This window comes from Meleagris gallopavo, chromosome 10 (genome assembly GCF_000146605.3).
Source record: "Meleagris gallopavo isolate NT-WF06-2002-E0010 breed Aviagen turkey brand Nicholas breeding stock chromosome 10, Turkey_5.1, whole genome shotgun sequence".
Lineage (NCBI taxonomy): Eukaryota > Metazoa > Chordata > Aves > Galliformes > Phasianidae > Meleagris > Meleagris gallopavo.
In genome coordinates this window covers 20837821-20852264 of record NC_015020.2, presented here as the reverse complement: position 1 = coordinate 20852264, position 14444 = coordinate 20837821, and positions in this window count along the sequence as shown.

Here is a 14444-nt window from a genome sequence, read left to right as displayed (position 1 = left end):
CGGCCGCTTCTGCCTGAGTCGAGGCGGATGGCAGCGCAGGCGCAGCCGGGCCTCCCCAAATCGGCTTTGAAGGCCGACAGCTGGTTCGTATTTGGGGACCCTGAGTGTTTTTAAAAGCACCGTGCCCGGTCAGGAGTTCAGCTGTATGGCTGCCTCAGAAAGGGAAAAGTGGTTGTCTTCGATTTAAAAGTGAATGAAACGGAGAGGGCTTCAGGTCTTAATGTTTATTAAAGTGGATGATGCTGTCTCAGCTGTAGGCTGGCTGCCCTCACAACACTGCAGGAATACAGGGGTGCTGAAGTGCTTGGCGTAAGCAGCAGGCAGATGGGGAGGCAACCACAGAACGATGGGTCTGAAATGAGCACCCCCGATCTGCACTCATTGCTTCTTAAATAGATAAAGCAGGCCTGCCAGCTGGGAGCTTTCTGCCATCCCACTGAGAAGGAAAATGGGCCGGCACGATCCTCCGTGTCAAGCCACTTCCTCCATGTGAATCACAGAATGGCCTGGGTTGGAAGGGACTCCAAGGATCATCAAATTCCAACCCCCCTCCTGCATGCAAGGCCACCAACCTCATATCCAATATTAGACCAGGCTGTCCAGAGCCCCATCCAACCTGGCCTTGACCACCTTCAGAGATGGAGCATCCACAGCCTATCTGGGTTCAGAAGCCACATTCCTCACCTACATGCTCCCATGCCCCAACCTGTCTGAAGAGCCCCCAGCAAGCCAGCACGGATTTCTCCTTTTACCCTCCTCATCTTCCACATCAGGAAATCTTCTAACAAAAAGCTCTCTTGCAACATTTCCAAAATTTTCCCAGTTTGGCCCAGGCAGAAATAGTGCAAGAACAACCTTGCTCAGGGAAAGATGAGTGTTGTCTTGTGGTCGGAGCACAGGGTTAGTGGTCAGGGGCTGTGGGTTTGCATTCCAGCTTGGCCACTGAATCATTTTGAAACCTTTGCTAGTCACTTTGTATTAGCACCAGTTGGTAATTTTCCGTTGGAATAACTTTCTGACAGAAAACACCACTTTACAAAACTGGTATCTTTGTGCAAATCGACTTTCCATTGGGAATACCTTGCATCTTGACAGGGCAGGAAAGGACATGAAACCCACACGGAAATATTCATTGTTTTCCTGTGTTAGTCCAAATGTTTTGCTTTGAATTGATAGATTTAAAAAAACAAATACCACTCTCCTGGCAGTAATTCCAAGTCAGCTCATTGCGCCGTGGGAGTTTGTGCTCTCATGCTCTACTTCACGCCCCGGGAGGTCTGCACCTCCTGTAGTGGGATGCAAATGTCTCTCCTGAGCTGTGCACATCACGATCTGAGTCAGACCAGTCCCAGCATGCAGGACCCGGCCCATGGAAAACGTCTGCAGCAGAAGGGACTGGTCTGAGCAGGGAAATGGGCCACGGGGAGAAAGTATAAAGAGCATGGACACAAGCTGTTTTACGTTAGCTCAGTGATCCAAAACAAAGTGCTGTGACTGTGATTTACCCACATGTTTTGCACAGCTGAGAAGCAGTTAAATGAAACCCAGTGAAATGAACCTAAGTGTTCTTCTACTATCCTTGACAGTCAAATTCTATAAACTCTTCCACAAACATGCTGTGCTTCAGTTTATAGTTCTTGCTCTTCACCCCCCCCAGCTATCTCTTTTCTTCACTGTTCTGTTCTGGAATCCTATTTCATTGAAAATAAAAGTTGTGATTTCTGTCCTCCATACGTTATGGCTGGCCAACACTTTCTTTTAATATAAATAGCACTTGTTCTCCTCCCACAATGCATTTGTACACACAGTTTGAACCCTCTTTTGGCTTTTGTTTTGCAAAGTTAAATATCAACCATTTACAATTTCTTTCATGACAGCAAACTTTGCACTACCTAATAAACTTTCACTGCACTTGTTTCCATCAGAATTCATTTTTTTTCTGTACCCAAGTGAGCATAACACATCACCATGGATAATGTTGACAGTGATGTTTTGCCCTTGACTCATACAGTGGTAATAACAATTCCCTGAGCACCCTTAGTTACACAGAGATCAACATTGCCATTTTTATACCTATATCACACTGGTATCTCAATTTCTCCAGGTCTTTTTCCTCCAACTCATAGCATAAATAAGAGGAAAATCCATATATATTTCATTTAAGTTGGAAGGGACCCTTAAAGGCCATCTGGTCCCACTCCCCAGCAATGTGAACAGGGATACCCACAGCTCCACCACGTACTCGGAGCCCTGATCCTGGGTGTCTCCAAGGACAAAGGGGCACCACCCCCTCTCTGGGAGCCCTATGCCAGGGTTTCACTGCCCTGATCAGAAAGAGGCATATTGCACAGCACGGTGTTATCAGCAAACTTGCTGAGGATGACTTGATCCCACTGTCGATGTCACTGATGAAAATTTTGGTCAGATTCACTTAAAAAGTATCCTGTCACATTTTCATTTGAGAGTAACTAACGAAAATTCCCTGTTAAATGGTGCTTTCTGAGAGACAGGAATGTTCTTTTCTTTCTCATGACTACCGAAAGCCCATATTTTAAGCCACAGAGCTACTTCAGGTAGCGTAAATCAGCCTTGCTGTGATATGGCCTGCAGTCCTCTCAACCAGCATTGCGGAACAATTTAGTGTTTTTAGATGACAGTTGGTATCTTTGAAATATTCTCTTTTACAGAACTAGACTAGATGTGACACTTGCTGGAGAAAAAATCTTGCATAAATCTGTCCAAAAAGACTCACTTAATCATATTACTTCACTAGCAGTGGTAACCTTTGGGGGCCAAAGTCCAGACAGGTTGAGAAATGGCACATGAGTACATAAAGGTGACAATTCCATTAACTGCAATCAAATAGGAAGGTGAATGGTAAGATAAAGACAAATTACTTGCTCTACAAAGAAAAGAAAATATGTGTGTAAAGGGGAAAGAGACAGAATGAACACTTTCCAGTCTTGTCAAGGAAATAAAGCCCCACTCCTGCTCCACTGAGATCCACACAAAAACATCTTTCTGCCTCCTTGAAGGCAAGGATCCTGGCCTGCTGGTGAACGGTGGTGGGAGCTGTTGTGCCAGGAGCACAACATGTGTGCACAAGAGGAACGTCCCTGCAGAAAACTGGGCAGACAGTCTTGCTGTATTGCCCACCATAGCCATACCAGAAATGCCTACCTTTGAGGGCAACTGGATCTTTTCCAACAAGCAGAAGAATGGCTGGCACTGCATCCAGTGATTCAGAATTCTCAGATGTACCAGACAAGATTTTTTGGTCCAACTGGTGCCCCAGAGGATGAATAGGAACAGCTTTGGGACTTTCCTTTGGCCCCCAAATCAGAAGGCATGGCTATGTATTGCTAACTGAAACTATCACCACAAGAAAATAAAAGTGGTTGTGCTGGTTTAGTGCCAAATTTCAGCACAGATGGAAAACTGTTGGGAAATATTCTGCCCCAGGATCATCAGTGAGGCCACGGATGGCATCGACAGCTAAGACAAATTCACATTACCCAAGTTTTTTTCAGAGGAAGAGGAATCTTAAGAAGAACAGCCATGTTAGCTATAGTGTTGCTTTGCAACACTGAAATAAAGCCATAGAGATCTGTTCTCTTGTAAATCATTCTTAAATTTATATTGAAGGAGAAATGAATAGTATATAGTCCATCTGTATAACCACTTTCTTTCTCTTTTGCAATTTCCTCACTTAGATATGGTCTTTTCAGGAATTTCTATGCCAAAAAGCTCACCTACAGCCAATGCATTTAGCAAAGCAAAACAAGCAGATAAGTAAATTGCTTAATTCACAGCAAAACTGTAAAAGGATTGTATCTCTGAGGATTCAAAAATTCTGCTTGCTTAGATATTGATTAATAATTAATTCCTTTACTATAATTAATAATAGTTAAAGGGAAGAAAAGATGTATAAAGAACCGCGTAGCGTGCATTTGCTTGCACAGCTTATACAAGCACCCAAAGCAGGTGTAAGTCTCGTTCTTAAGCAGGATAATACTGGAGTAGGAAACTGAAGTTGGGAAGTGCTCTGGATGAAATGCTTTCTAAGCGGTCAGATCAGGACAGGGAGATGGGGAAGGAAAAACCAACCGACTACTATGTCACAAGAACAAGGGATTTTTGAGTGGAAAGTTAAACATTCTGAGAAGTGTACCATAGGAAAAAAAGGAAATTTCCTTTTTCCTGTTTTTAATAGAGAAGATCAGTTACTCTTAGACAGTAGAGCAGCCAAGATGGAAAATCCCTGCTTTATGCAGCTCTAAGTATAACTAATAAAATGATACAGATTTCATCAATCTCTGACCCATTTGCTTAACTTTTAGGTAGCTCACCTTCTAATACAAAATTCAGCAGCTGATATAAACAAGCATGCAATATTTCAGGCTCCTCCAAAATTCCAATGTCTTGCCTAGGCCTGTTCCTGCCTGCCCTGTTGGCTGGATACCAAAAACCTTTATTCTCAGGGGAGTCAGCCTTCCAAAAAACCACTTGGCACTCGAATCAGCGCTGCTCTGTTTTCCTAATGCCTACTGCAGGCAAGATGTTTTGGGGTTCTGATATCCAACAGTTGAGCATTTCAGAGAAGTCGGGGATTTTTCTTTTGAAACCACACTGACAATGCCATAAGAATAAGTGAGGCTCTGTGACACTGTGTGAGTGGTGGGAAGATGAGATGACTTGCTTGCCGTGGTATACAAAGGGAAAATGCACATACCATGTCCTTTATAAACTGCCTTCTGTGATGTGAATGCTGAAAGTTCTGGCTTAAAGTCATGTTTTCATCAACTGGCTCCCCCATGGGAAGACTGTCAGGCTGCCACAGATTAGGGTAAGAAGAAGACACCCCCCACCAATGCTTGGACAAGAAGTCCACTGCTGCAGCACGGTAGAGGGCTGCTCAACAATCCTTGCACACATTTATTGCTGCAACCGCTCATGTTGCCAGCATGTGAAAATGTCCTGTTTGCTCCCCAGGTTCAGGCAGTGCACACAAGGCACAGCTTTGCTTATCCCTCTCCCCTCTTTGCATATCTCTTTACACTCAGTGTTTCCTCAGGCCACTGCTGTCAGGGCCAACTATGACAGTGCAGCCTTTGCCTGCTGGGACAGAAGCCTCATGGCAGGTGTGGGCAGGCAGGTTGCAGTCCCAGGCACCAGACCTCACTGCCCAGGAGCAGGCAGATGGCCCTGCTCTGTCTGGAGGCAGACTCATCAGACATCTTCCCTCTCAACCCATGGCAAACCCAGATGCGCAAAATTCTGAAACCACAATCTGCTGAGCTGGAAATGAATTTCACAAGCCAAACAGTGAAAATCTCTTGAGCTTCTTAAATTTCACAATACCTTAAATCTCATGAAAAATAAGCAGCAGAGGTTAAATATTTTTCTGCAACACCCTCTCAAGAGTTTTGAATTGAGTATAACCAGCGTATGTGAAGTAGTTCATTACAGAGGTGATGTATCATAGCGATGCCAAAATCCAGACAGCATAGAGAAAGGTAGAAAATGACTCTAACCCTTTAAGCAGCATGTCTTGTCTGCTTTTGTGGCTGTGATTTCCTACAAAAGGCAAATCCTATTTTGACCTTTGAATTCAGACACTTGTGAGCACCGTCACAAGAGTTGAAACACCATCAGCATCTCCGAATTTGTGAAAAACACAGCTGTCTGCTCTCTGAGGGTAAGGTTGTTAACTGGAATCTGTACTTTCAAGATTATAAACAGTCTGCAGCCTTTCTCCTAAACTCATTGCAAAATGTACAAATGACAACAATCTAAAGTCAGCACTGTCATCTTTTAGAATCTGAAATTCAACAGGGGCTCATGCAAGTACATATTAAGAAATTTGTAGTGTCATAAACCCACCTGCACATCGTACAGAAAGAAACTGAAGAGCACTAGATACAGGAATAAATTCACCATATATGCAGATAGTTCCAATTTTTGTGTTCTGCATCCAACCCAAAACAAATTGCTAATAATTAAAACATGATACTGATTGCAGAAGTTTTGCCCCTAGGGAAGTAATTTTATAACACAGAGCAGATTCAGCCCTGTTGTAGTATTTCTGATTTTCATGCAATTACACCGTTAATCAATTTTGCCCCACAACTTACCCACAGTGATGCAATTTAACTTCAAAGGGACAGTTACGGGGTTTCCTCCTGACTCAGGCCAAGTTTCTGGAACAAGGAAAGTCTGTAAGGGAGACAGTTTGAGGGATGTCTCAGTCTGTCATTTAGGAACATTCACATATTAGAAAATGTCACGGGATTTATATTGTAACATCTTGGATGTTAGAATTACTTGCTTTTTCTTTGTTCCTTGCAGATACATTCTGAGTAGGTGCTCGCTAGAAAACAGGGCAAATACCAGATAAATGTAGTGATATGATTAGAGACAGCTGTTAGTAGAAAGATACTGGGGATCGAGATAGTTCTGCCTCATCTTTGTTGTGTAGATTTATACTCTGAACTTAATACATTGCCTGAGCTTGTACTGTATGATAACAGAATGTCTGCAACACTCGGAACCCTGGAGGAAAATATAAAATATTTATTCTCCAATATTTTAGGTGACTTCAAGTATTTGGGGCAGGACTGATCTCACACTTGTGAGATTTATACTTTGCATGACAGATGGAAATCAGAACGCACACACTGATGCTCTCATTGGTGTTGAAAATTTCTGATTTCTGTATAGAATCAGTGAAAAAGAGCTGCAACACTTTCCTGCTCCAAGGGCTAACCTGCTTTTTCCTGAAACATGCAGCTTCACAGGTCATGGCCCAGAAAACAGGAGTTTCCTCAGCAATTCCTGCCTATGTGAACCAGGCAAGTGGGATGTTTTCAGAGAACTGAGGGGCGATTATTCCGTTCTCTCTGCAACTGTTTGAGTTGCCAAAAAAGCATAAAGCAGATGTCCAGGTTCTTGCCTAAGGCTTCCTAGGAAAATTAATGCTATTTCGAAATCATATCAGAGACAAAACTACTGAAAGATACTCAAGCTTGGATCAGGAAGGAAGGAGAACATAGTAGCTTTTGACATGCCCACTGCTGAGTGCTCTTATGAGGCAGAACATTCAGTGCATCACATCAAAAAATCCTTTAGACTATTGACAAAATATTAAAAAGAGGTAGAACAGGACGGTAAACATAACAGAACTATCAAAGGTACATTTAAAATTTCCTGTCTGCATTCTGACTCTGAGACTTGACGATGAAGGGCAGGTAGCGACAGGATGAGGGGAAATGGCTTCAAACTGGAAAAGAGTAGATTTAGACTGGATATTAGGAAGAAATTCTTTACTGTGAGGGTGGTGAGACACTGGCACAGGTTGCCCAGTGAGGCCGTGGATCCCCCCTCCCTCGGGGGCATTCAAAGCCAGGCTGGATGGGACTTTGAGCAACCTGTTCTAGTGGGAGGTGTCCCCAACACACATTTTTTGCCCTTTCTGTCAGCTACAGCAATGAATTGTGATGAATCAAGACGAACATTTGAGGAAGGAAATAAAATTGTAACTGTACTCTTATTTTAGTCTATTTCATGTCTGATTGTTTTCAAGAGCAGGACGACAAGACTGGTTGTGTAACTCCACCCTTACAAAGAACTGCCAGGATCGTTGTTTACGAGCGTGACCCAAACACCAGAACAGCTTCCTCACCTACACAGTGTTGCAATCCCGGAAATACCGCTGGATGTCTTCACCAACATCTCCTTCCCATCAACACCGCATGCACTGAGAAGAACATCCCAAGAGATACAGGATTGAGAAATTAGGATGGCAGATAATGATCCCATGGGCTGCAAGCATTTCCCTCAAGAGAGTCATGGCCACCAAGGGTCAGGTCTGTAGCTATGAAGAAGCCTGCAAGCAGGGCACGACCCTGTGCTGATGGACATATAGCAAACTGCATGTGCAATTTGTATACATCCATTTGTAGGTTCTAATGCTATAACTTAATTTTCCCCACATTATCTTAAAGTAAACTGAAGATCTGGGAAGGGAAATGAAGCTTATAATGAATGAAATGAATTTTTCAGAACTCAACTCCAGCCCTCCTTGATCCCCTATTACAATCCGAGCAGCAAGTGCCATGTTTCAAGTTTACCTGGTACTTTTTCCACACCTTATCTCTTTACGTTGACTAGCAGCTCAAAGTTTAATCTAAAGCTAATTTGTGTGCTCTTTTTTTTTTTTGGCCTTAAAAATTCCCATCGAAAAGTCATTTACTCTGCATCAAGATGTAGGAGGTCAGCTTGATATGGGAGAAAAGTATCCATTACTCTTGCTTTGCTTTAATATGCGAGTGAAAGGAAAGAAATTCCAGATAGAGTTGAAGATATGTCTGATTGCCATCCTGTTAGAAAATATGTATGCTCTAAATTGTACTTATATCACTGAGTTTCTGATGTTGTTGAAAACTGACACCAACTTCACCATCTGAACAGCTTTGCATTTTCACTCAAGAACAATTTTCCCCTTTAGAATAAACACCTCCAGGGTTGAGACTTCAGCTGCTCCATCCTGAGCTAGAGAACTGTTTTTCCAAGCTGCAGCCTGTATTGGGCTTCAGACCAGCACTGAATGAATGCAAAGAAGGAAGCCCAATACACAGCAGGCTTAAATATATGGAGGCTTTGGGGTTTTTGGAACATCAAACACTTCACAGTAGAAAATATTTGCAATTTGGTATTGCAAGCATTTCCCTTCCCACTGCAAGGTTAATTTATCATAGAGGAATATATTGTTCTCAGACAGTATTGCTGGCTGGTGGTGTTCTTGTTACATTAACTTGTTCTCAACCAGAAGAAAATTAAAGTGTCACCAAGGTTGTCTTTGTGAAATTGCTTTCTCTTATATCATGCCCCTATTTATTCAAGGAACCAACTCAGACATTGAGAGTAAGGCTAAGGATCTCAGTGGTGCTTTTGACCTTTCAGTTATGGCCTTTTCAAGGTATTCTGCATCTTAGCATCAGGCTTTAAGTGTTACATTTTCATTTGTAACCTGTTGCTGCATTTATTCCACAAGACTATGCAACAGCAATCCAGAACATGTGACCACAGAGGCTTACTGGTTGCAGCTCCTCCTAGCACAGCTTCCAGCAATACATCCTCGTCATTTGCAGTGCATTTTGCCTTCAAAAACCTCACTGATTCTCTGAGTTGAGTAACAGTGTTCTTCCTACACCCACTCAGTGTCCTTAATATTGGGTAACAGGAAACGAGGGGACGAAACAAGCTATTACCTCTGGTTCCTGAGGCCTTGAATCTTCAAGCTGTAGTTCTATGTGGGTATCTGCTCTTTGACAACACTTCCCATACTGTGTTTCAGCCAGGAAGATGGATGTACCTTAGTAAAAGTGAGTCATTCACTGAACCTAGGCCAAACGTTGAAGCAAATCTGGGCCAGTTTATTGCCTCAGGAGGAAACCTGGTTTTTGCATGAATTAGATGTGAAAATAAGCAGAGCCTGACTGACATCTTCTCTGAATTCCATCTGTAAGGGTAAAACCCAGCGGGCGAGAGCCTCAGGCATGACAAAAATGAGGAGGAGAAAATGAGGCTTCCTGTTTCCCCTCCAAGAACGGAGGACACACGTTACTCAAACTTAGGGTAAATTGTTAATTATTCATATGCTAATTAACCAATGTTTATAGAATGTCCTATATATGTAAATTGGAGTAAATATGCTTACATTTTTTCCTGCAGTCTCCAACTTTCATTCTACAGCAAAACAATCCCAACTTGTTACGCCAGTTCTTTGGCCAGGCACTTCCTACAGCTCTGTTGCTAATATTCCCAGCTCAAACTGCTCAATTGTGTTTCCCTACAGAAATTTCTGCACCGGTTTCTAGTTGCTTTAATTCCATCACAGATCGCATTCTGTTTAATGATAATTTGATTTTGCATTGCAAGACCCAGACATACATTAGGAGGTCACAACCTTTCCATTTATCTTTTAAAGTAACTATTTTTTCCCCAAGTTCCATCAGGTTAAAACAGTTAGCAATTTTTCTCCTTGAAGCGTCCCTTCAGCTTGGCCAAGATATATAATAGATCAGTGTAGCTACGAATGCATTACAACATTAGTCATCAATTAGTTTTAAACCATCACAGTAATATATCATTTATCTAGCTTGCTGTAGCACTATTGTGAACGTTTAATTTTTTAAAGGCATCTTGATTTTTTAACCTGACGGCTGCATCCTCCTTTTGTCCCCTATACAGACATCTCCTTAAGGAACAATAAAAATTAGATTTGTTTGACCTGCACTCAGGGTTCGTTTAAACGAGATGGATTTTAATTGCTCTGCCTACTTCACCAGACAGCTTTTATGTAATATTCCAGACATTTACGCACTGTCTTTCTCTTTGCTGTAAGCAGGTGTGTGTGCTCACAAATGCCTGTGAAGCAGCTCTCATTCATTTCACATCCCTGACAATCCTCTGGGCAACTGCTTACTCTCAGGTATCATTGGCATTAAATTAAGGGCCCGAGTCAATGCCACTTATTTCTTCCTAATGCCATTTTCTTTTAAGACTCAACCTCTTGAGTGGATAATTCTGAAAAATCTTTGCTAAGCTCCTTGTGTTCGTGTTGCCATCACATTGTGCAGATGACTCACCTCTGCATCTCCTGAAAGCGAAGATGTGTACAGAGCCTGACCTGTCTCTCCCCAAGTTCACATTGTCCTTTCTACCATTTGCATGCACTTGACTTACATTTATGGTTCGAAAGAGTCTGGAGTATAAACTAGCCAAGGCTGAGAGAAGCATGCCTATACTACAGATATTCAGTATCTTGAAGGATCTCTAACTTCAACTAGAAAGTCACACGAGCAAGTTATCACAGAGCTGACTCAGGGCTGAAACACCCTCACTGCTCTGCCAGCTCAGAGCAGAGGCAACATGAGCTCACATTTGCCCACAACGAACCTTATTTGCTCCAGCTGCTCCAGCAGGGAGAGGAGAAGCTCATGTAGAGTTCTCTCCCTGTTGATTCTCCTCTTCCACAGATGATACAATCTGAAGATGATGTCCTTTGTCTTTCCTCTTCTTACCACTCCTAAAAAGGAAGATTTGGCTGTCGAGTTACCAAATCAGCATTAAAAAATGGGCAGTTATGTGTGCCTACAGCTGGTTCTATTCTGCTCTCTGTTGGACACACACATGTACTCAATTCTCATTTGTGCTGGATGCCTATTAAAAGAACAAATCTGTGAGTGAGGAGGGTCCTTTTTACCAAGTCAATGGAAGTGAAATACGTAAATCTCATGCATGCTGAGGGAGAATGTATGCTTAAAATGCTTGGGAGAACAGCTGTGAAAAAGAATAAGCTGTTTGTATTATGCTGCACAGCGTCATTGATCCAACATGCTAAGCTGATCCTCACGCAGTACATTGTGCTTGTGTTACACTGCCCACTGCTCCATGTGTGGGTTATTCAAAATACACAGCTTTTCAGACAGTACAAAAAAGAAGCAAACTTGGCTTCTTCCATCACAATATAAGCAGCATGGTTCACAGCAGCCAGAAAAACTGGATTGGAAAGAACTATTCCAGCAAGGGGCCCTGTACCGCGAGCAGAGGTGAAGGTCAAGGCGAGCCTGGAAGGCATTGCAGGGATTGGAGGGGCTGCCTGTCTTTCCTATGCTGGACAGCCATGTTAGGGACTGGAATCATCTTCTGTGGTGCCAATATTTTAACCCTCCTTTAATCTGCCACTCACTCAATCTGAAACCCACTCACTTGGGAGACACCTCAGAGTGAGACCAGTGTGTGATGATAGGGGAACTACGAAACACCAAAATAGCATCAAGGGTTCTACAAGAGACTAACAAATGAAATCCCATTTCATTTCCTAAAAACAAAGCAGAATTACTCACTTGACCAAAAAACAGAGTGCAACAACAAAGTGCAAGGTACAACTCTATGTAGCTCGAGGCATTCTTTCATCTGCCCATCTGAGCCAGCATCTGAGCCCCATCACAGATTGTGCTAAGGGTTTCCCTCTGGACAAGAAGGAGAGGCAGCATAGTATGTGAGTTGTTAATTATGGCATCAATAGAAGAAATGCAGATGTCACATTGAGAGAAATCTTAAAAAACTTGTACATGATTTAGAAACTGTGAATACAGCAATGACATCAGGAGAGAGATGGGAGCTCCAATGCACTTAATTTGAAGATGGTCACATAATTATTTCATTTCTTATTGTTTTCTTCCTAAGGCTTGTATATCCATCAATAACACACTACATTTTTTACTTCTCTGACAGAGGTACTGAAAATCAGAGCCTATTAACTTAGTGCCAAACAAAACCAGAAATAAGGCCTGGCTTCAATACTGCAATACAGCACCTCTGAGGACGAAGTGCAGCAGGGCTGGAGTGCTTGACAGTTGTAATGTGCACCCAGGAGTCACATTTGCTCAAAAAGAAGTCACGTTACTTAGTTTCATTGGATATGTCCAGCTCATCTAGAGTCTACTTAATCCTTGGCACACCTTTAACTCAGAGACTTAACAAAAATATTAATATAGACTTTTTTTATATTATCACGTTTCGTAACAGCTCCCACCTTTGCAACCTAATACTTGCTCTTTGGAACACAGAGAACTATTGACTCATAACTGGACGGGGGTGCCAAAAACTCCCAAATTTAGAGATGTTTGGAACAAGAGAGTTTGCTTCAGACCCATCCACAACAGCAAATTAAACACAAGTCATCATCTGTGTGAGTGACATTTTCAGCATGTCCAGAGCCTGGCGTGAGCAGACATTCCTTCTCCAGTAAGATTTACAGAATTTGCACATTGACAAGTATTGAGGTAAACCGTGATCCAAGGGCCAAGTGCATAAATTAGCCCTGTCCCCTCCCTGCAGTAAATTACACATATACACACTGTAGGTTGGCTAACTCTGCTTTTGGCAACTTGAACAAGTTTCTGTGAGTGCGTGTTAACAGAAAGGGAGTTTGTGTCATGCTCATGCATTTACATTTTCTTTTCTAAGATTTTGTTGCAAGGAATATGTTGTACATATTTTTTTCCCCCCCATTCACATCAGATACTAGATTAAACAGAAAAGAAAAAAAAAAAGGTTGCATTAGAAGTTTTGGCACATATTGCGCTTTCACAGCAGAAATGGTGTCACTTGTAGATCGGGTTGGTTTAAATTACGTAGATCAGTATAAGGTCAGCAAGAAGTGCTGGATTAGCATCCTCAGAGACTGCGGTCCTAACCTCATTCACAGAGCAAGTCCAGATCAAGAGGCGTCAATTAAAGCTCCATGCACAATGCTTCCTTCATAGAAGACAGCTGTATTTCCTCAGGAAATCCAAGTGCTCAACCTCTTCCTTGAGCCCTCTGCTTGTGCAACAAAACAAACCAGCTGGCAAGATGGCAAGATGCAAAGGGGACTGACACTCCCTTTTCTTCTTTAAACACTGTCAAGTTGTTTCATGAGCTGCAGATTTGCAGTAGTCCATGTACCTGTGAAATATCTGAATCACTGTCTTCCATGTGTCAAAACGATGCCATTTCTGGGCTGTTCCATCTTCCTCCCACAGATTACCACATTTTAGGTAAATTACATGGCCTGAAAACCCAAATATGTTTTGCAGCTCTGACTGGATATTGATGACTTCTAAAAACATCAGACAGTGAATGCTACCAGGAAACCCACATGTTGCCCCAAGGGATGCAGTTTGCACTCCAAGCATTCAACTTTCAAACTGGATTATCTGTGGCAAAGTTTTTCTCTACGACCCAAAGAATCAGTAGCATTATTTTTAATTGAAGGCTGAAAGCCTCACATAATCAAATGACAGAAGAACTGGGGCTTTCTGACAAATGGAAAACATCAAATGATTTTAGATTCAATCACAAAAGAACTAAATTCTGTGTATAAGTCTCCTCCTGAAAACAAATTCAAGCAAATCTAACCTCCTGACAGGCTCCTCGCTCAGCCCAAGCCATCTTCTTGCCAAATGCCTTTGTATCCCATCTTCCAAACTGTCTGATATATCTGCTCCCCCTCAAATCCTTGCGGAAATCCTTTCCTTGGGTTGGTGGCATCCCAGCTTTGTGGCACTCCCCAGCATCCCATGGAGCAGTAGAAGGCTGTGCTGCTTCACACAGTGTGCTCAGGCTTTTCCTACCATGTCCCTAAACTGTCCCAAGGTCTCTTATGCAGGGTGAGAGAGATGAAGAGCAGAAGGCCATTTCAGGAGTGTATGGGGCTGCTGGATCACGGCCTGAACCTCTGATTGATCACCTGAGGTGAGCAGTGAGTCAGCCATGGAGCACAGGTGAAGGCAAATCACCTGTGCTGCAGGAAGGGGTGGAGCCTGGCTGCACCTCTCCTAGACCCATTTAAAAGCTGGCTACCAGGGGGGAAGGATCTCTTCTGGAGATCTGCT